Raw genomic sequence first — 23,269 nt, forward strand, 5'->3', positions numbered from 1 at the left:
CAGGGACGGGGGAGCCTGGTGGGCTGCCGTCTCTGGGGTCGCACAGAGTCAGACACGACTGAAGCGACTTAGCAGCAGCAGCAGCATTAATGAACAGCGACACTGGTAACGAATCCGCCTGCCTATGAAGGAGATGTAACAGATATGGTTGATCCCTGGCTCGGGAAAATCCCCTGGAAGAGAGCATGGCAACCCACTCCAATGCTCTTGCCTGGAAAACTCCATGGGCAGAGAAACCTGGCAGGTTACAACCCACAGGGTCACAGTCAAACACTGGAGCGACTTCACACACACACACACACACACACACACACACACACACATAAATATACTGCATATATATATGACACATATGTTTAAAAAAAACAAAAAATGAGTTTCATGATGAACGACCCCGCTGCTACACTAGCACATAAGACTGAAAATAGTAATCTTAAGAGAGCGCTTAAGATCATGAACTCCTTATTGCCAAATTAAGATTTAAACTGAAGAAACTACAGAAAACTACTAGACCATTCAGGTATGATCTAAATCAAATCCCTTACAGTAATAGGGTGGAAGTGACAAATAGATTTAGGGCATTAGAATCTGATAGAGCGCCTGAAGAACTATGGCTGGAGGTTCATGACAGCGTACAGGAGGCAGTGATCAAGACCATCCCCAAGAAAAAGAAATGCAAAAGGGCAAAATGGTTGTCTGAGGAGACCCTACAAATAGCTGAGAAAAGAAGAGAAGTGAAAGGCAAAGGAGAAAGGAAAGACATATCTATCTGAATGCAGAGTTCCAAAGGACAGAGAGATAAGAAAGCCTTCCTCAGCGATCAGTGCAAAGAAACAGAGGAAAATGATAGAATGGGGAAGATTAGAGATCTCTTCAAGAAAACTAGAGATGCCAAGGGAACATTTCATGCAAAGATGGGCACAATAAAGGACAGAAATGGTATGGACCTAACAGAAGCAGAAGATAGTAAGAGGTGGCAAGAATACACAGAAGAACTATACAAAAAAGATCTTCATGACACAGATAACGATGGTGTGATCACTAATCTAGAGCCAGACATCCTGGAGTGCAAAGTCAAGTGGGCCTTAGGAAGCATCACTATGAACAAAGCTAGCGGAGGTGATGGGATTCCAGCTGAGGTATTTCAAATCTTAAAAAATGACGCTCTTAACTTGCTGCACTCAATATGACAGCAAATTTGGAAAACTCAGCCATGGCCACAGAACTGAAAAAGGTCAGTTTTCATTCCAATCCCAAAGAAAGGCAATGCCAAAGAATGTTCAAACTACTGCACAATTGCACTTCTCTCATACTCTAGCAAAGTAACGCTCAAAATTCTCCAAGCCAGGCTTCAACAGTACATGAACTGAGAACTTCCAGATGTTCAAGCTGGATTTAGAAAAAGCAGAAGAACCAGAGGTCAAATTGCTAACATCCGTTGGATCATAAAAAAAGCAAGAGAATTCGAGAAAAACATTTACATCTGCTTAATTGACTACGCTAAGGATCACAACAAACTGGAAAACTCTTGAAGAGATGGGAATAACAGACCACCTCACCTGCCTCCCAAGAAATCTGTATGCAGGTCAAGAAACAAGTTAGAACCAGACATGGAACAACAGATTGGTTCAAAATTGGGAAAAGAGTATGTGAAGGGTGTATATTGTCACCATGCTTATTTAGCTTACATGCAAAGTACATCATGCGAAACGGTGGGCTGAATGAAGTTCAAGCTAGAATCAAGATGGCCACGATCAACAATCTCAGATACGCAGATAACACCACGCTTATGTCAGAAAGCAAAGAGGAACTAAAGCGCCTCTTGACGAAGTGAAAAAGGAGAGAGTGAAAGCTGGCTTAAAACTCAACATTCAGAAAACTACGATCATGGCATCCGGTCCCATCACTTCACGGCGAATAGATGGGAAAACAATGGAAACGATAGACTTTATTTTCTTGGGCTCCAAGAACAGTGCAAATGATGAGTGCAGTTATGAAATTAAGACACTTTCACTCTTTGAAAAAAAAAAACTATAACAAACTTAGACATAATTATTGGAAAACAAAGAGACAACTTTGCCAACAAAAGTATAGCCAGTCAGAGAAAAGAGTTTTTCCAGTAGTCACATATGGATGTGAGAGTTCGACTACTAACAAAGCTGAGCGCCGCAGACCTGAACATTGACTGCAAAGACTAAATGCGCAATTAGTAAACTTACCGGAGAAACTTTTCGGTAATAACTCAACTACTGAAAAAGCAGCACAGTGCTCCGCGAACGCCCGTGTCCTACACTTCGCGAACAAAGACGGAGCCAAGGCTACTTCAACTATAGTACCGTAACAGAAACAGAAAGAAATCTCATATAACTAAGATGACCAAAATCACAGAAATCTCACTTTTTAGAACATCAGATAGAAACGAAACCACTCAGACGGCATTTTCTCCCTCTTACTCCCCCAAACGGGAGAGAAGAACGATCATCAACGGCAGAGGGCAGCTGTACACACAGCACCAAATGCCTACTTCACGCTCAGAAGAAAACGCTGCGTCTCCTCCTCGTGGTTTCGGGTGCTCTACACGATCAGAGAAACTTCTCTAGTCACGAACTATAGAAATGATCCCTGAAAGTATAGTCTTAACCTCCACCCGCCAGCCACGGCTGGGTCTGCGGGAGCCGCTCACTTTTTAGTGACGGCCACATTTGTGTCGCTCCCCTCGCCGCCTCACAAACATTTTCCATATTCCATCCCGTAACTTGGTAAAACGGCAAACTTCAAAATATCATATTCGCTCGGAAATAGCCCAGAAACACGTCAAAGCCGCAGGACGCCTCATTAGCATACGGTTTCCTGGCACCCAATCACAGGCGGCCGCTTCCGACTCCTACTCCAGCCTGCCGTCGCCCCAGCCACCGCATCCCGAGCCCCGCAGCCCTCTGCAGGCCGAGCACACGCTTCCTGCCACGGGTCCGCGTGGACCGCCTCTGCCTGCTGAAGTCCGCCTGCTTGGAGAGGCCAGATTTCCTTTTCCTTTGTCTTGAAAGAGAGGTGGGGGCGAGGAGGGAGGAAAAAAGACAGAGAACTAGTCTAATCCTGCATAATAACAAGGCACCCATGTGGTTTACGAACGGCTTCTCCACGACAGGCATTTTAACCCATGGTCTCACTTCCTCCTCTAAAGGGAAAGGGTGTGGTTATGTCCCCATTCTCACACAGGCTGGCTGGAGCACCTGTCACAAAGCTCCTCAAGGGAACCACAGGTGCTACTAGGTACATGTGGCACTTGATCAAGCCCCGTTCTTTCTAGAAAACCACGGTGTCTTCATCAGGCGGTCTGAGCTCCAGTCAAGTTCATTTCTCTAAGAAAGCATTACATACACCATCTCAAACTTGGGTCGTCAATGACTGATCTTCCTGGCTTCCACATCTCAGAGGAAGCCAACCATTTACTTGTGGCAAAAGTTAATCCAGGCGTCTCCTCAAAGAACACACCTTACCCACGATGCTGTGTAACTGTCACTTAACTTCCTGCTGTAAAGACGTTTCTGCCCCAGGTTTTCCAGCATGCCAGAAAGCACAGTGCTCTGTGAACAGGCAGTCCGTGGTTTTCTGAATCAACCACATTTTTTCATTGCATCACAGTAACATGAATAAGGTGACTATCATTTCATCTCATCCTATCACCTCTAGTTGAGCAGTTCCTTAAGTCTTAAAGAGTTTTAAGGTCCCTTCCAGTCACTTTCACACAAGAGCCCCTTGTCTCTGGTCTCAGCCCTTCCGTATCCGTTCTCCTTCCCTCCAACCTTTCTGGGGACCCCTCACATTCCATGCCAACTTTGGCCTCCTTCACGCAGATTCTCAGCTCTCCTTACCTCTGGATGCTTCCCCTCAGCCTCCCGGCTAACACTGACCACACTGTTTTGTATCCCTAATTACCTTTGTAAGTGCCTCTACCTACTGTTATAAATGCATTTACTTCTCCCTTCTCAACTGTGAGGTGTTTAAAGCAAAAAGAGTGAGCACCTTTTGGCAGCTCTTTGCAGGAGCTCTTTGCAGGAGGTCCCCTTTGTCTTGTCACTTTAGCAAAGCTATACAGCAAGTAACCTTAAACTAGACGTCCCCACACTCCACTCATCTCCTGGCCCAAGCACACCTTCCAAATCTTTTTTTTTTTTCCCTCTTCCGTAACTTTTGATCACACAATACCTTGCCTAACCTGTTGGTTCTCTCTGTATATCAAAGATGTAGAAATGAAGAATAAGTAATTAACAGGTGGCCAGATCTCTTCCCTAGTTTCCCCTTCAGTAATCTTCAAACAAACTGTATGGAACAAACTGTGTAAACAAGAGAGCATCTAAACAAAAACAACAAGAAGCCAACAAGCCTGCAAGCAGGGGGGAATAATGATGATGACTCTGACCCCCTATCTCTAATGATTAACTGAGATTCTTTCCCTTTTCCCTGTTAAAAACTTTCATGGCTCAGTGGAACCTTAGGAGCTGGTTTTCAGGAATGTGAGTTCAACTTCTCCCCAGATTGCTGGCATTCTGATTAAAAGCAATGTTTTCCATTTCTACCAACACCTGCCTCTTGAGCACTGATTTTCAAGCAGCCGGCTGCCAGACCTGAGTTCAGTAACAGATTCAGGCCTTGTTTACCACCGTATCTCTAGCCCCTTACCTTGCTGCAGTCTCCCACATTTTATTGATGGTGGCATTTTTTCCACATTCTTCTCTTTTCAGAAACAACATATAAATGCATTTTCAAAATGCTATTTTATATACAACTTTAAAAAATCTGAATACTCTTTAAGAGTTTTTATTTTTTCTTTAAGGAACTAAGACTTCACATTCTTAGCCTATTACAAATCAATACTTAATCTGAAGCTCTTATCTTCTGTCTCTAAAAGACACTAACACTTCTTCCTGACTCCTATAAGACCAAGGTGTGCTGGGATGTATCAAATTAGTTTTCTAACCTTATAAATATGACACCAAGCATCTGTGGATGAGGTTATTTATCACTGTCATTTTTAATTTAACCTTCTAGAATCCTGAATTTTGATTTGACTCTTACTTTTAAAACCTCTGCTGGTTACTCACCTGAATGTAGATATGAGCAGTACATATTGGTGATGAAAAAAAATTACTTTTAAGACAGAACAAGAAAAGTGTACCAAATATTCCTTGCCATTTGAGCCACTACCTTCCCCTTTAGCGTGCATTATGTATCCGTATTATACGTTAATAGATTGCCTTTGACACAAGAATTCCTATGTACCTCCCCCCTAAAAAAAATTGATTTCCTCCTGGCACCAGTAAGGTAACTTGTTAGGGGTCCTTTTCTCAATCCTGTAAGGGGTCATGACGACCCACAATTCACCTTGCTGGACTATATAAACTGTCAGCGTGTTAATCTGAGGTATAATCCTTTGTCTCAAAAACTTCTGTAGCTGTGCTCTGACCTCTAATAGCAGAACAGTCCTCAGAACTTTCTGAGAGACTGTCTCATGGGTTATAATCCTCAGGATGGCGCGAATAAAATTGTCCATTTCTTTCTTAAGATTGGAAAAAAATTTTTTTTTTGGATGCACTTGGAGACATGTGGGATCTTAGTTTCCTGACCAGGGACTGAACCCAGGCCTCCTGGAGTGGAAGTTTCAAGCCTTAACCACTGAACAGCCCGGGAAGTCTATCTTAGACTGGCTGTTTATTTTTTCTTGGCTGATTTTAAATTGCATTTAGTTAAACCAACATAATAATAAAAGAAAAGTCATACCACTGAGAGGGAGAAAGAACAAACCATCTTAAAACAACTAATGAAAGTCCCTCAGATGTGTCTGACTCTTTGCGACCTCACGGACCTCATGGACTGTAGACTGCAAGGCTTCTCTGTCCATGGAATTCTCCAGGCCAGAATACTGGCATGGGTAGCCATTCCCTTCTCCAGGGGATCTTCCCAACCCAGGGATCGAACCCAGGTCTCCCTCATTGCAGGTGGATTCTTTACCCACTTAGCCATTCAGGAAGCCATTCCTATGGCATGTTCCTAGCCTAATCTAAAAGGAAAACACAGGATACCTGGGTGGAGGGTACTGTAAACTGCATTTAGTTAACCAACAGGTGATTATACTGTGGAAGTGACAAATAGATTCAGGGGATTAAAATCTGATAGACAGAGTGCTTAAAGAACTGTGGATGGACGTTCATGACAGTGTACAGGAGGCAGTGATCAAGCCGTCCCCAAGAAAAAGAAATGCAAAAAGACAAAATGGTTGTCTGAGGAGGCCTTACAAATAGCTGAGAAAAGAAGAGAAGCGAAAGGCAAAGGAGAAAAAGAAAGATATATCCATCTGAATGCAGAGTTCCAAAGGATAGCAAGGAGAGATAAGAAAGCCTTCCTCAGTGATCAGTACAAAGAAATACAGGAAAACAATAGAATGGGAACGATTAGAGATCTCTTCAAGAAAATTAGAGACACGAAGGGAACATTCATGTAAAGATGGACACGGTGAAGGACAGAAATGGTATGGACCTAACAGAAGCAGAAGATAGTAAGAAGAGGTGGCAAAAATACACAGAAGAACTATATAAAAAAGATCTTCATGACTCAGATAATCACGATGGTGTGATCACTCATCTAGAGCCAGACATCCTGGAGTGTAAAGTCAACTGGGCCTTAGGAAGCATCAGTATGCACAAAGCTAGTGGAGGGGATGGAATTCCACATGAGTGATTGAAAATTCTAACCTGATGCTGTAAAAGTCCTGCATTCAATATGACAGCAAATTTGGAAAACTCAGCAGTGGCCACAGGACTGGAAAAGGTCAGTTTTCATTCCAATCCCAAAGAAAGGCAATGCCAAAGAATGCTCAAACTACCGCACAACTGCACTCCTCTCATACTCCAGCAAAGTAATGCTCAAAATTCTCCAAGCCAGGCTTCAACAGTACATGAACTGTGAACTTCCAGATGTTCAAGCTGGATTTAGAAAAAGCAGAGGAACCAGAGATCAAATTGCCAACATCTGTTGGATCATCATAAAAAGCAAGAGGGTTCCAGAAAAAACATCTACTTCTGCTTTATTGACTATGCCAAAGCCTTTGACTGTGTGGATCACCACAAACTGTGGAAAATTCTGAAAGAGATGGGAATACCAGACTACCTGACCTGCCTCCTGAGAAATCTGTATGCAGGTCAAGAAGCAACAGTTAGAACTGGACATGGAAGAACAGACTGGTTCCAAATTGGGAAAGGAGGACGTCAAAGCTGTATACTGTCACCTTGCTTATTTAACTTATATACAGAATACATCATGAGAAATGCCGGGCTGGATGAAGCACAAGCTGGAATCAAGACTGCCAGAAAACATACCAATAACCTCAGATATGCAGATGACACCACCCTTTTGGCAGAAAGCGAAAAAGAACTAAAGAGCCTCTTAGTGAAAGTGAAAGAGCAGAGTGAAAAAATTGGCTTAAAACTCAACATTCAAAAAACTAAGATTATGCCATCTGGTCTCATCACTTTGACTTCCCTGATAGAATCTGCCTGCAACTTGGGAGACCTGGGCTCTATCCCTGGGTTGGGAACATCCCCTGGAGAAGGGAAAGACTACCCACTCCAGCATTCTGGTCTGGAGAAGGATCTCAAAGAGTCAAACACCACTTTCACTTTCACCCATCACTTCACGGGAAATAGATGGGGAAATGATGGAATCAGTAAGAGACTTTTATTTTCTTGGGCTCTAAAATCACTGCAGATGGTGACTATAGCCACGAAATTAAAAGATGCTTGTTCATTGGAAGAAAAGCTATGACCAACCTAGACAGCATATTAAAAAGCAGAGACACTACTTTGCCAACAAAGGTCTGTCTAGTCAAAGCTATGTTTTTTCCAGTAGTCATGTATGCATTTGAGAGTTGGACTATAAAGAAAGCCGAGCACCAAAGAATTGACGCTTTTGAACTGGGGTGTTGGAGAAGACTGTTGAGAGTCCCTTGGACTGCAAGGAGATCCAACCAGTCCATCCTAAAGGAAATCAGTCCTTGAATGTTCACTGGAAGGACTGATGATGAAGCTGAAACTCCAATACTTTGACCACCTGATGGGAAGAACCTACTCATTGGAAAAGACCCTGATGCTGGGAAAGATTGAAGGCAGGAGGAGAAGGGGATGACAGAGGACAAGATGGTTGGATGGCATCACCAACTCAATGGATATGAGTTTGAGCAAGCTCCAGGAGTTGGTGATGAACAGGGAAGCCTGGTATGCTGCAGACGCAAAGAGTGGGACACAACTGAGCAACTGAACCGAAGCCAACATAATTATAAAAGAAAAAAATCATAATACTGAGAGGGAAAGAGAACAAACCATCTTTGTCGGGGGTAGGGGGGAGGAATGGCTTATCTGCCAGAAATCAACAAATCACCTTTAAAAATACTATGAAAGAAAGCACTGAAAAACTATTAACAGGAAAGGAGACTAGCAAAAAAAAAAAAAAGTAAAGAAAAATACACCTGCTTAAATATATGCAGAAACCACTCACACAACATTCTCCTCCTTCAAAGAAAACATAAAAGCATTCAGAAACAAAAACTAACACGCTTAAAAACCCCAGAGAATAAGACTCAGTTCAGTTCATTTCAGTTGCTCAGTAGTGTCTGACTCTTTGTGACCCCATGGACTGCAGCACGCCAGGCCTCCCTGTCCATCACCAACTCCCGGAGTTTAGTCGGTGATGCCATCCAACCATCTCATCCTCTCTTGTCCCCTTCTCCTCTAGCCTTCAATCTTTCCCAGCACCAAGTTCTTTTCCAACAGTCAGCTCTTCGCATCAGGTGGCCAAAGTATTGGAGTTTCAGCTTCAACATCAGTCCTTCCAAAGAACAGTCAAGGACTGATTTCCTTTAGGATGGACTGGTTGGATCTCCTTGCAGTCCAAGGGACTCTCAACAGTCTTCTCTAACACCACAGTTCAAAAGCATTAATTCTTTGGTGCTCAGCTTTCTTTATAGTCCAACTCTCAAATGCATACATGACTACTGGAAAAACCATAGCCTTGACTAGACAGACCTTTGTTGGCAAAGTAATGTCTCTGCTTTTTAATATGCTAGGTTGGTCATAAATTTTCTTCCAATGAACAAGCATCTTTATTCCATGGCTGCAGTCACCATCTGCAGTGATTTGGGAGCCCCCAAAATATAAAGTCTGCCACTGTTTCCATTGTTTCTCCATCTATTTGCCATGAAGTGATGGGACCAGATGCCATGATCTTCGTTTTCTGAATGTTGAGCTTTAGGCCAACTTTTTCACTCTCCTCTTTCACTTTCATCAAGAGGCTCTTTAGTTGTTCTTCACTTTCTGCCATAAGGGTGGTGTCATCTGCATATCTGAGGTTATTGTTATTTCTCCCGGTAATCTTGATTCCAGCTTGTGCTTCTTCCAGCCCAGCGTTTCTCATGATGTACTCTGAATGTAAGTTAAATAAGCACGGTGACAATATACAGCCTTGACGTACTCCTTTTCCTATTTGGAACCAGTCTGTTGTTCCATGTCCCGTTCTAACTGTTGCTTCCTGACCTGCATACATATTTCTCAGGACACAGGCCAAGTGGTCTGGTATTTCCATCACTTTAGGAATTTTCCACAGTTTCTTGTGATCCACACAGTCAAAGGCTTTGGCATAGTCAGTAAAGCAGAAATAGATGTTTTTCTGGAACTCTCTTTTTTTTTTGATGATCCAGAGGATGTTGGCAATTTGATCTCTGGTTCCTCTGTGTTTTCTAAACCAGCTTGAACATCTGAAATTTCATGGTTCACGTAACTGCTGAAGCCTGGCGTGGAAAATTTTGAGCATTACTTTGCTAGCATTTGAGATAAGTGCAATTGTGCGGTTGTTTGAGCATTCTTTGGCATTGTCTTTCCTTGGGATTGGAATGAAAACTGACCTATTCCAGTCCTGTGGCCACTGCTGACTTTTCCAAATTTGCTGGCATATTGAGTGCAGCACTTTAACAGCATCATCTTTTAGGATTTGAAATAGCTTAGCTGGAATTCCGTCACCTCCACTAGCCCACTTGACTTCACATTCCAGGATGTCTGGCTCTAGGTGAGTGATCACACCATCGTGATTATCTGGGTCATGAAAATCTTTTTTGTACAGTTCTTCTGTGTATTCTTGCCACCTCTTCTTACTATCTTCTGCTTCTGTTAGGTCCATACCATTTCTGTCCTTTATTAAGCCCATCTTTGCATGAAATGTTCCCTTGGTATCTCTAATTTTCTTGAAGAGAGCTCTAGTCTTTCCCATTCTATTCTAGTCTTTCCCATTCTATTGTTTCTTTAGAACTCTGCATTCAAATGGGTACATCTTTCCTTTTCTCCTTTGCTTTAGGCTTCTCCTCTTTGCACAGCTATTTTAAGGCCTCCTCAGACAGCCATTTTGCTTTTTTGCATTTATTTTTCTTGGGGATGGTCTTGCTTCCTGTCTCCTGTACAATGTCACAAACCTCAATCTAAATCTATAGTTCATCAGTCACTCTATCAGATCTAGTCCCTTAAATCTATATCTCACTGCCACTGTATAATTGTTAGGGATTTGATTTAGGTCATATCTGAATGGTCTAGTGATTTTCCCTACTTTCTTCAACTTAAGTCCGAATTTGGCAATAAGTAATCATGATCTGAGCCACAGTCAGCACCCAGTCTTATTTTTGTCAACTGTAGAGAGCTTCTCCATCGGTGACTGCAAAGAATATAATCAATCTGATGTCGGTGTTGACCATCTGGTGATGTCCATGTGTCCAACACACAGTTGTGGATGTGACTGGCGATGGAATCAAGGTCCGATGCTATAAAGAGCAATATTGCATAGGAACCTGGAAAGTTAGGTCCATGAATCAAGGCAAATTGGAAGTGATCAAACAGGAGATGGCAAGAGTGAACCTTGACACTTTAAGATCAGCAAAATAAAATAGACTGGAATGGGGGAATTTAACTCAGATGATCATTATATCTACTACTGTGGGCAAGAATCCCTTAGAAGAAATGGAGTAGCCATCATAAACAACAAAAGAGTCCAAAATGCAGTACATGGATGCAATCTCAAAAACGACAGAATGATGTTTATTTCCAAGACAAACAAATCCAAGTTCTATGCCCCCAACTAGTAATACTGAAAAAGCTGAAGTTAAAAGGTTCTATGAAGACCTACAGGACCTCCTAGAACTAACACTCAAAAAAAAGATGGCCTTTTCATTACAGAGGACTATTCCTCTATAGTTAACAGGCAAATCTGGCCAGAGTACAGAGGACAAAGGCTAATAGAATTCTGCCAAGAGAACACACTGGGCAGAATAAGGACTCATCCAACACCACAAAAGAATAAGACCAACTGACCATAAAAAAAAGAATCTAAAAACCCACTTCACAAACACTTAAACTAACAAACTGAGTTTTACTGTACAAAAGTGACAGTATGCTAAATTTGGCAAACCAATTATAAACAAAACCACTCAGATGGTGTCCTCTCCCTCTTACTCTCCCAAAGGAAGAGAAGAACGATCATCAATGGCCAATGGCAGCTGCAGAAGCAACACCAAGAACCAAATTCACGCTCAGAAGAGAACACTGCATCTCCTCCTCATGGTTTCGGGTGCTCTACACGATCAGAGAAACTTCTCTAGTAACAAACTATAGAAATGATCCCTGAAAGTATAGTCTTAACCTCCACCCCCACCCACTGCCAGGCCTGTGCTAGCTGTGAACTTTTCACTGAGGGCAACCGTTTCCCCACCATTTTGCCATTTTTTTCTTCTACTGGGAAAAAAAACAGGAAGAGCTCTTGCAATCAGCTTTCAAATGTTGTCACTTATTAATTCATTTGAACATTTTCACTGAAAATGTAATTTAACAGTTTTTTAAAATCAAACTTAATTTACATAATACAGAGTGACAGCCAATCACAACCCCAGTCTTTAAAGCCCGGGAGGCATTTGCTGCACAGATTGACTAAAGCTGCCCCGCCCCTGAAAGCTGTAAAGGAAAGGGCGGGTCTGTCTTTGCTCTTGAGAACCTAGCTGATTCCACTGATTACTCAGTCTTAGCGGCTGCGTTCAAGCCTGTCCAACTCAGACTTTCAAACTCTCATAAGAAGTCACCATGACTGAGGCAGAGACGGGGGCTGGGTGGGTGAGAACCAGAACCTTTGGGGCTTTGCCATAGGCTTGCACTACCCCCCACTTTCTGAATTCTTAAGATTAAGCTGACTGCTGCCTTTGACATCATTTCTTCTCCCGAAAAATGCCTGAGTGCCAACTATGACAATACTAGCTACTATTTACTGTGAGTTTGCCAGCCTCCATTCATCATTTTAACTGCTTTAACTATGAGACCAATACAAGTACAATCATCCCATTTTTATGGACGGGGGAACTAAGGCACAGAAAGGCCTGAGGTCTGTCAATCGCAGAGCTGGTAGGTGTCACCTTAACCATCATCCCGGTTTGGCTTTCTAGGTGCTAAAGATTACTCTAGGTACTGGGCAAACAGAGGTCCCTACTCTCACAAAAAGCTTACAGCCTGGTAGGGGAGAGAGGTGACAACAGTTACCCAGAGGATGAGATGATGAGGCACGCAGAGGATGGTAAGAGCTCAGAGAGGGATTTGACGGCCACTTCAGATTTGGGTGCTCACGGAAGGCCTCTTTCTGGAGGCTGCATTTAAGTGGGGGAAAACAATGAATACAATGACCCAAAGAAAGGAATAAGGTTGTGTGTTCCAGCAACTGGAAGACAGCTAGAGAACACAGGGTAGGAGGAAGAGCAGGCAGGCCGATGTCTGAGGATTTTCTAAGCAAGTCCAACTCCCGGAGAGTCTGGATTTTAAGTGTGGGGGATGCCATTGAAAGGCTGGAAGCTGTGAAGACCAGTTCCGAGGCCACTGCAAGCAAGGTGTCTGAAGGAGAGATCATGGTAGCTTGCAAGGAAGGAGAAACCTGGGCTGCTCTGGAAATTCAATTGGTAGGATGGGACTCACTGGTGGGCTTGCTGCAGGAGGAGGGGTGGGCTGTCAGGGAAAGAGGTTTCAAAGATTGACATGTTGGTTTGCACCTGAACAATTCAGTGGGTGGTGCTGCTACAGCAAAGACTGGAGAAAGAGGGATTTCTCATTTAAAGGAGGGGCATTCTCACAAAGGGGCAAAGGGGTGCTCACCTACTGTCCTTGCTTTATCTAATTTCACCCTTAATGACAGCTCTGTGTGTTGATGCTATTTGTATTACATTTACATAGAGAGACAGGTTGGGGTCAAGGAACTTCCCAGGAACCCACAACTAGTAAATAACAGACCAAAGCATATTCCAGAGCATAAACGGCTCCTCTCACCGCTCCCAATATTTAAAGAGGACCGAGAACTAATTTAGGCTTACAATGAAAGCTTGGCCACTATAGATCCATAAAGAGAAACTCATGGAACAACTACATAGATTTAATAGCAATGAGAGTAAAAGAGGTTTCACACTGACTAATAATGGCGATAGTGGTAAAGACCAAAAAGAGACGCGGGTTCAATCCCTGGCTGGAGAAAAATACCCTGGAAAAGAAGATGGCAACCCATTTCAGTGTATTTACCTAGGGAAGCCATGATAGAGAAACCTGTCAGGTTACACACAGTTCACATGACACACAAACAAATATGGGATGACTCAGCACACACAGAGCTATAAAAAGGTAAACCCTCCAGTGCTGTGACAAAGGCCACTGGCATGGCATTTAAAACATAAATAAAACAACTGAACAGAACAACAAATACTACAAATGATTTACTTCCCTTAGGGAAACATCAATTGTAAGTGAAACCACTCAGATGGTGTCCTCCCCCTCTTACTCTCCCCAAGGAAGAGAAGAACGATCATCATTGGCCAGTGGCAGCTGCAGAAGCAACACCAAAGACCGGCTTCACGCTCAGGAGAGAACACTGCATCTCCTCCTTGTGGTTTCGGGTGCTCTACACAATCAGAGAAACTTCTCTAGTAACGAACTATAGAAATGATCCCTGAAAGTATAGTCTTAACGTCCATCCCCTGCCGCTGCCGGGCCTGTGCTAGCTGTGAACTTTTCACTGAGGGCAACCGTTTCCCCACCATTTTGCCATTTTTTTCTTCTACTGGGAAAAAAAACAGGAAGAGCTCTTGCAATCAGCTTTCAAATGTTGTCACTTATCAACTCATTTGAACATTTTCACTGAAAATGTAATTTAACTGTTTTTAAAAATCAAACTTAATTTACATAATACAGAGTGACAGCCAATCACAACCCCAGTTTTTAAAGCCCAGGAGGCATTTGCTGCACAGAATGACTAACGCCGCCCTGCCCCTGAAAGCGGTAAAGGAAAGGGCAGGTCTCTGCCTTTGCTCCTGAGAACCTAGCTGATTCCACTGATCACTCAACCTTAGCGGCTGCATTCAAGCCAGAGCTGGAAAACAGAACCTTTGGGGGTTTTGCCATAAGATTGCACTATCAGTTCACAGTTTATCAGTTTTTAAAACAAAGCTAGTTGTTGCATTGACATCCTTCTTCCCTCCGCAAATAATGAGTGCTAACTATGAAACTTGTTATCGTTCAGTCCTTAAGTCATGTCTGACACTTTGCGACCCCATGGACTGCAGCACCTCGGGCTTCCCTGTCCTTCACTTTCTCTCTGAGTTTGCTCAAACTCTTGTCCATTGAGTCTGTGATGCCATCCAACCATCTCATCCTCCATCACCCCCTTCTCCTTCTGCCTTCAATCTTTCCCAGCATCAAGGTCTTTCCAATGAGTTGGCTCTTCACACCAGGTGGCCAAAGTATTCGAGCTTCAGCTTCAGCATCAGTCCTTCCAATGAATATTCAGGGATGATTTCCTTTAGGATTGACTGGTTTTGTCTCTTTGCAGTTTAAGGGACTCTCAAGAGTCTTCTCCAGCATCCCAATTAGAAAGAGTGAGACTATAAAAATGCTACCTAGTATTTGCACCAGCTTGCCAGCCCCCAGTCATCATTTTAAGTGATTATACAAATATCATCCCATTTTTACAGACAGGGGGACTGAGGCACAGAAAGATTAGGTAACTTGTTGAGGTCCGTTAATAGCAGAGCTGATAGGTTTCACCCAGCTTTGTTTTCTATGTGCTAAAGATTACTCTAGGTACTGGGCAAACAGAGGTCCCTACTCTCACAGAAAGCTTACACTCTGGTAGGGGAGAGAGGTGACAACAATCACCTGAGAGGATGAGACGATGAGGCATGCAGAGGGTAAGAGTTCAAACAGAGAGGGATTTGACGGCCACTTCAGACTTAGGTGCTCAGGAAAGGCCTCTTTTTGGAGGCTGCATTTAAGTGGAGAAAACAATGAATACATGACCCAAAGAAAGGAACAAGGTTGTGTGTTCCAGCAACAGGACACAGGGTAGGAGGAAGAGGGGAGGGCAGGCAGGCCAACGTCTGAGGATTTTCTAGGTAAGGCCAAGGCCTGTGGAGTCTGCTTCTTCAGGGTCTGCTGTGGGAGTTCTAACTCCTTTGCCATTCATTTGCTGAAGGTCAGAAATTTCTCCTAAACCTGCCCCAACTGAACTCGGTCATCACTGCCCACCCCATTGCTCTACCTAATTCAGTTCTTCCTCCATTCCCCTTATTAACACAAGGAATCATTATCCACACATTTGATCAAGTCAGAAGACCCGACAGTTATCCTTGACAGCTCCCCTCACTCATGTCTTCAGTGATCCTGATGAAATAAAATTTATGTTTTATATGTCAAAGCAGAACATGAAAAAATTAAACCTAAAATTCTGTGTGTTTGTTTGGGCTTCCTCCACCAAATGCAGTGTGGATCACTGCACATTAATCAGAGTCCCTCAAAGACGGGAGTGCTGGTCAACCATAAATTTTTTTCTTTCTTTCTTCTGACACTAGCAATGGGGTTTCTTAAAGGAATATCATTCTTTCTCGCCTCTGTAGGAGGGCATGGTGACTTGCTGCATACTTAGTACAACTTCACCGGGACTACCTAGTTCCTTGGTGAACTTCACGTAGAATATCAGTATGTCATTTTGATGTACAATTCTTTGGAAAATGTGTATGACTGTCTTCGACTTCTAACAGCTTTCTGAGAGTCTGCTTCTCAGGTTAATCCTCAGATTAGCTCAAATAAAACTCCCATTTTTTTCCCCTTCTTCTTGTTGAGTTTTGTCAACAAATCAACCCCAATTCCCGTCAACCTTACCACTTACATATCTCACAGATCTCTTTATCATCACTTCACCTTCTCCCAGGCAGATGAATGTAGCAGGTGCCTAACTGGCCCTCACTGCTGTTGTTTAGGCACTAAGTCATGTCTTACTCTGACTCCATGGACTGTAGCCTGCCAGGTTCCTCTGTGCAAACTCACCCCTCCCGAAAAGTATAACTGCCACAGAGCTTTTAGAGTGACCCTAAAATGCACAGCAGATGCAGTCACTCTCCTTCAATAGCTGCGCTTAGCTTTCTGTCCACCATGCTTTGGCCAAATTCTGCCTTCTTTCATTCCTCCTCTGGACTAAAGTCCTATAAATCCTAAGCCCCCCCTTAGACTGAGATACAGAGAAAGAAATCACTATAGAGGACAGGAAGTGATGTCTGCCTACATGTTTCAGAAGAGTGACTTGACTGACAGGAGAGTACAGGAAGGAAAGTAACTTTGTTTTAATACCCTTGAAAGTGAAAGTCAATCCTGTCTTGACACTTTGGGACCCCATGGATTATACAGTCCCAAACACTAGTGTGGGTAGCCTATCCCTTCTCCAGCAGAACTTCTCAACCCAGGAATTGGGAATCGAACTGATATCTTCTGCATTGCAGGCAGATTCTTTACCAACTGAGCTGTGAGGGAAGCCCTTAATACCCTTGGGCCACCCCTAATGCGTAAAGGAGCTCATGACCTGTAAATCCAATCAGAAAACAAAAACTCAAAACTGCATCACAGAAACTCCCCTCTCATTTCATTGGAAAAATCACAGACAGTGTTCCCTGCCTCTTACTCCTTCAGGGGAAAAGAAGAGTCATCAAAGGCAAAAAGGTAATTACAAATGCAACATGAAAAGCTGACTTCACATTCTGGAAAAAAACTTGCCTCCTTGTGGCCTTTGACGACTCCACACAGAACCTTTCCAGTAACAACCTAGAGAAATCTCTTAAAACACAATTGCTTTAACCCCAGAACCTCTTCTGGGGTCATGGCAGTCAGTTCAGTTGCTCAGTCGTGTCTGGTTGTTGGTGACCCCAGGCACTGCAGCACGCCAGGCCTCCCTGTCCATCAACAACTCCCGGAGTTTACTCAAACTCACATCCATTGAGTCGGTGATGCCATCCAACCATCTCATTCTCTGTCGTCCTCTTCTACTCCTGCCTTCAATCTTTTCCAGCATCAGGGTCTTTTCCAATGAGTCAGTTCTCACCAAGTGGCCAGAATACTGGAATTTCAGTTTGAGCATCAGCATCAGTCCTGCTAATGAATATTCAGGACTTATTTCCTTTAGGGGTCACAGCAGCTGCACACTTTGTACAGATAGTAACATTTCTCATAAAAAGGCAGATTCTTTTTTTCGGAGGGGTGCACACTGTGCGGCTTTCCCTCATGCCTCAGACAATAAAAAAATATACCTGCAACATGGGAGACGTGGGCTCAATCCTTGGCTTGGAAAGATCCCCTGGAAAAGAGCAACAGCTACCTACTCCGGTACTCTTGCCTGGAGAATCCCTATGGATAGAGACTAGCACACTACATACAGCCCATGAGGTAGCAAAGAATTGGACGAGACTAAATAAAACCTATGGTTTTTCCAGTAGTCATGTATGATTGGATGTGAGAGTTGGACTACAAAGAAAGCTAACCACCGAAGAATTGTGGCTTTTGAACTGTGTTGTTGGAGGAGACTGTTGAGAGTCCCTTGGACTGCAAGAAGATCCAACCAATCCATGCTAAAGCAGATCAGTCCTGAATATTCATTGGAAGGAATGATGCTGAAACTGAAACTCCAATAGTTTGGTCAGCTGATACAAAAAACTGACTCTTAGGAAACATGGTGATGCTGAGAAAGCTTACTTCCTCAAACCAGAATTGAGGCCTAAACCTCAATGGTATATACTCCAGCGCAGTCGCTCAGGCTTCTCTGACTCCAGTTCAGTTCAGTTCAGTCGCTCAGTCGTGTCCGACTCTTTGCGACCCCATGAATCGCAGCACGCCAGGCCTCCCTGTCCATCACCAACTCCCGGAGTTCACTCAGACTCACGTCCATCGAGTCAGTGATGCCATCCAGCCATCTCATCCTCGGTCGTCCCCTTCTCCTCCTGCCCCCAATCTCTCCCAGCATCAGAGTCTTTTCCAATGAGTCAACTCTTCGCATGAGGTGGCCAAAGTACCGGAGTTTCAGCTTTAGCATCATTCCTTCCAAAGAAATCCCAGGGCTGATCTCCTTCAGAATGGACTGGTTGGATCTCCTTGCAGTCCAAGGGACTCTCAAGAGTCTTCTCAAACACCACAGTTCAAAAGCATCAATTCTTCGGCGCTCAGCCTTCTTCATAGTCCAACTCTCACATCCATACATGACCATGGGAAAAACCATAGCCTTGACTAGACGGACCTTAGTCAGCAAAGTAATGTCTCTGCTTTTGAATATACTATCTAGGTTGGTCATAACTTTTCTTCCAAGGAGTAAGCGTCTTTTAATTTCATGGCTGCAGTCACCATCTGTAGCTATTTTGCAGCCCAAAAAACTAGTCTGACACTGTTTCTACTGTTTCTTCATCTATTTCCCATGAAGTGATGGGACCGGATGCCATGATCTTCGTTTTCTGAATGTTGAGCTTTAAGCCAACTTTTTCGCTCTCCTCTTTCACTTTCATCAAGATGCTTTTTAGCTCCTCTTCACTTTCTGCCATAAGGGTGGTGTCATCTGCATATCTGAGGTGATTTATATTTCTCCCGTCAATCTTGATTCCAGCTTGTGTTTCTTCCAGTCCAGCGTTTCCCATGATGTACTCTGCACATAAGTTAAATAAGCAGGGTGACAATATACAGCCTTGATGTACTCCTTTTCCTATTTGGAACCAGTCTGTTGTTCCATGTCCAGTTCTAACTGTTGCTTCCTGACCTGCATACAGATTTCTCAAGAGGCAGGTTAGGTGGTCTGGTATTCCCATCTCTTTCAGAATTTTCCACAGTTTCTTGTGATCCACACAGTCAAAGGCTTTGGCATAGTCAATAAAGCAGAAATAGATGTTTTTCTGGAACTCTCTTCCTTTTTCCAAAATCCAGCAGATGTTGGCAATTTGATCTCTGGTTCCTCTGCCTTTTCTAAAACCAGCTTGAACATCTGGAAGTTCACGGTTCATGTATTGCTCAAGATGGCTTGGAGAATTTTGAGCATTACTTTACTAGCATGTGAGATGAGTGCAATTGTGCGGTAGTTTGAGCATTATTTTGCATTGCCTTTCTTAGGGATTGGAATAAAAACTGACCTTTTCCAGTCCTGTGGCCACTGCTGAGTTTTCCAAACTTGCTGGCATATTGAGTACAGCACTTTCACAGCATCATCTTTCAGGATTTGCAACACCTCAACTGGAATTCCATCACCTCCACCAGCTTTGTTTGTACTGATGCTTTCTGAGGCCCACTTGACTTCACTTTCCAACATGTCTGGCTCTAGATCAGTGATCACATCATCGTGATTATCTGGGTCATGAAGATCTTTTTTGTACAGTTCTTCTGTGTATTCTTGCCACCTCTTCTTAATATCTTCTGCTTCTGTTAGGTCCAGACCATCTCTCTGTCCTTTATCGAGCCCATCTTTGCATGAAATGTTCCCTTGGTATCTCTAATTTTCTTGAAGAGATCTCTAGTCTATCCCATTCTGTTGTTTCCCTCTATTTCTTTGCATTGATCGCTGAAGAAGGCTTTCTTATCTCTTCTTGCTATTCTCTGGAACTCTGCATTCAGATGCTTGTATCTTTCCTTTTCTCCTTTGCTTTTCACTTCTCTTCTTTTCACAGCTATTTCTAAGGCCTCCCCAGACAGCCATTTTTCTTTTTTGCATTTCTTTTCCAAGGGGATGGTCTTGATCCCTGTCTCCTGTACAATGTCATGAACCTCATTCCATAGTTCATCAGACACTCTTATCTATCAGATCTAGGCCCTTAAATCTATTTCTCACTTCCACTCTATAATCATAAGGGATTTGATTTAGGTCATACCTGAATGGTCTAGCGGTTTTCCCTACTTTCTTCAATTTGAGTCTGAATTTGGTAATAAGGAGTTCATGATCTGAGCCACAGCCAGCTCCTGGTCTTGTTTTTGTTGACTGTATAGAGCTTCTCCATCGTTGGCTGCAAAGAATATAATCAATCTGATTTCAGTGTTGAGCATCTGGTGATGTCCATGTGTAGAGTCTTCTCTTGTGTTGTTGGAAGAGGGTGTTTGCTATGACCAGTGCTTTTTCTTGGCAAAACTGTTAGTCTTTGCCCTGCTTCATTCCGCATACCAAGGCCAAATTTGCCTGTTACTCTAGGTGTTTCTTGACTTCCTACTTCTGCATTCCAGTCCCCTATAATGAAAAGGACATCTTTTTTGGGTGTTAGTTCTAAAAGGTCTTGCAGGTCTTCATAAAACCGTTCAACTTCAGTTTCTTCAGCGTTACCGGTTGGGGCATAGACTTGGATAACTGTGATACTGAATGGTTTGCCTTGGAGACGAACAGAGATCGTTCTGTCGTTTTTTAGATTGCATCCAAGTACTGCAGTTCGGACTTTTGTTGACCATGATGGCTACTCAATTTCTTCTGAGGGATTCCTGCCTGCAGTAGTAGTAGTTAAATTCACCCATTCCAGTGCGTTTTAGTTCGCTGATTCCTAGAATGTCGACGTTCACCCTTGCCATCTCTTGTTTGACCACTTCCAATTTGCCTTGATTCATGGACCTGACATTTCAGGTTCCTATGCAATATTGCTCTTTACAGCATCAGATCGTCAGTCACATCCACAACTGGTTATTGTTTTTGCTTTGGCTCCATCCCTTCATTCTTTCTGGAGTTATTTCTCCACTGATCTCCAGTAGCATATTGGGCACCTAATGACCTAGGGAGTCATTAGGTGAACCTTAGATATGCAGATGACACCACCCTTATAGCAGAAAGTGAAGAGGAACTAAAAAGCCTCTTGATGAAAGTGAAAAAGCTGGCTTCAAGCTCAACATTCAGAAAACGAAGATCATGGCATCCGGTCCCATCACTTCATGGGGGAAATAGATGGGGAAACGTAGAAACAGTGTCAAACTTTATAGTTTTGGGCTCCAAAATCACTGCAGATGGTGACTGACTCTGGGCGACCCCATAAACCGCAGCACGCCAGACCTCCGTGTACATCATTAACTCCTGGAACCGAAAAAAATCTTAGCGATATACAGCACCAAACTTAATCCTCCAGATAGCTAAAACGCTAACTTTAAATCTCACTTTTCAGAACATCAAATAGAAATGAAGAAACCACTCAGACGGCGTTTTCTCCCTCTCACTCTCCCAAACGGGAGAGAAGAACGATCATCAACGGCAAAGGGCAGCTGTACACACAGCACCAAATGCCTACTTCACGCTCAGAAGAAAACGCTGCGTCTCCTCCTCGTGGTTTCGGGTGCTCTACACGATCAGAGAAACTTCTCTAGTCACGAACTATAGAAATGATCCCTGAAAGTATAGTCTTAACCTCCACCCGCCAGCCACGGCTGGGTCTGCGGGAGCCGCTCACTTTTTAGTGACGGCCACATTTGTGTCGCTCCCCTCGCCGCCTCACAAACATTTTCCATATTCCATCCCGTAACTTGGTAAAACGGCAAACTTCAAAATATCATATTCGCTCGGAAATAGCCCAGAAACACGTCAAAGCCGCAGGACGCCTCATTAGCATACGGTTTCCTGGCACCCAATCACAGGCGGCCGCTTCCGACTCCTACTCCAGCCTGCCGTCGCCCCAGCCACCGCATCCCGAGCCCCGCAGCCCTCTGCAGGCCGAGCACACGCTTCCTGCCACGGGTCCGCGTGGACCGCCTCTGCCTGCTGAAGTCCGCCTGCTTGGAGAGGCCAGATTTCCTTTTCCTTTGTCTTGAAAGAGAGGTGGGGGCGAGGAGGGAGGAAAAAAGACAGAGAACTAGTCTAATCCTGCATAATAACAAGGCACCCATGTGGTTTACGAACGGCTTCTCCACGACAGGCATTTTAACCCATGGTCTCACTTCCTCCTCTAAAGGGAAAGGGTGTGGTTATGTCCCCATTCTCACACAGGCTGGAGCACCTGTCACAAAGCTCCTCAAGGGAACCACAGGTGCTACTAGCTACATGTGGCACTTGATCAGGCCCCGTTCTTTCTAGAAAACCACGGTGTCTTCATCAGGCGGTCTGAGCTCCAGTCAAGTTCATTTCTCTAAGAAAGCATTACATACACCATCTCAAACTTGGGTCGTCAATGACTGATCTTCCTGGCTTCCACATCTCAGAGGAAGCCAACCATTTACTTGTGGCAAAAGTTAATCCAGGCGTCTCCTCAAAGAACACACCTTACCTACGATGCTGTGTAACTGTCAGTTAACTTCCTGCTGCAAAGACCTTTCTGCCCCAGGTTTTCCAGCATGCCAGAAAGCACAGTGCTCTGTGAACAGGCAGTCCGTGGTTTTCTGAATCAACCACATTTTTTCATTGCATCACAGTAACATGAATAAGGTGACTATCATTTCATCTCATCCTATCACCTCTAGTTGAGCAGTTCCTTAAGTCTTAAAGAGTTTTAAGGTCCCTTCCAGTCACTTTCACACAGGAGCCCCTTGTCTCTGGTCTCAGCCCTTCCATATCCATTCTCTGCTCCTCCAACCTTTCTGGGGACTTCTTGCTATGCATGCCAATCTTGGCCTCCTATGAGCAGATTCTCAGTTCTTCTCATCTCTCCTGGATGCCTCCTTTCAGCTTCCCAGCTAAGAGTGACCACACTGTGCTTTGTGTACATAGCTCTCTGGGTTATAAATGCATTTATTTCCCCTACTCAACTGTGAGGTCTTCAAAAGCAGGAAGCAGGTCATATTGCTCTCTGCATCTCCAGCTGGTTGCCAGCCACTGCAGCTGCCCAGCAAATGCATACTACTGAATGAATGATGAATCAATGTATGTATCATTCTTTCCCTCAACCTGGTTACTGACATAACTATTGCAAACCGCC

General features: G+C 43.7%; 1 protein-coding gene and 4 non-coding genes across 5 annotated transcripts in view; all 5 read right to left on the reverse strand.

Annotated features, from left to right (window-relative positions):
* TEX14 (testis expressed 14, intercellular bridge forming factor) overlaps window positions 1-23,269 on the reverse strand; it is a 113,273-nt gene that overhangs the window by 78,726 nt on the left and 11,278 nt on the right. The gene's annotated exons all lie outside the window — the stretch shown is intronic.
* LOC128065788 (small nucleolar RNA U3) lies at window positions 2,424-2,638 on the reverse strand. The gene has a single exon (XR_008201161.1). It is a non-coding gene; the product is annotated as a small nucleolar RNA U3 (small nucleolar RNA).
* LOC128065786 (small nucleolar RNA U3) lies at window positions 11,511-11,724 on the reverse strand. The gene has a single exon (XR_008201159.1). It is a non-coding gene; the product is annotated as a small nucleolar RNA U3 (small nucleolar RNA).
* LOC128065790 (small nucleolar RNA U3) lies at window positions 13,858-14,071 on the reverse strand. The gene has a single exon (XR_008201162.1). It is a non-coding gene; the product is annotated as a small nucleolar RNA U3 (small nucleolar RNA).
* Window positions 21,552-21,766, reverse strand: LOC128065785 (small nucleolar RNA U3). Its single transcript, XR_008201158.1, has one exon. It is a non-coding gene; the product is annotated as a small nucleolar RNA U3 (small nucleolar RNA).

Source organism: Budorcas taxicolor, chromosome 19 (genome assembly GCF_023091745.1).
Source record: "Budorcas taxicolor isolate Tak-1 chromosome 19, Takin1.1, whole genome shotgun sequence".
In the NCBI taxonomy this organism is placed as follows: Eukaryota; Metazoa; Chordata; class Mammalia; order Artiodactyla; family Bovidae; genus Budorcas; species Budorcas taxicolor.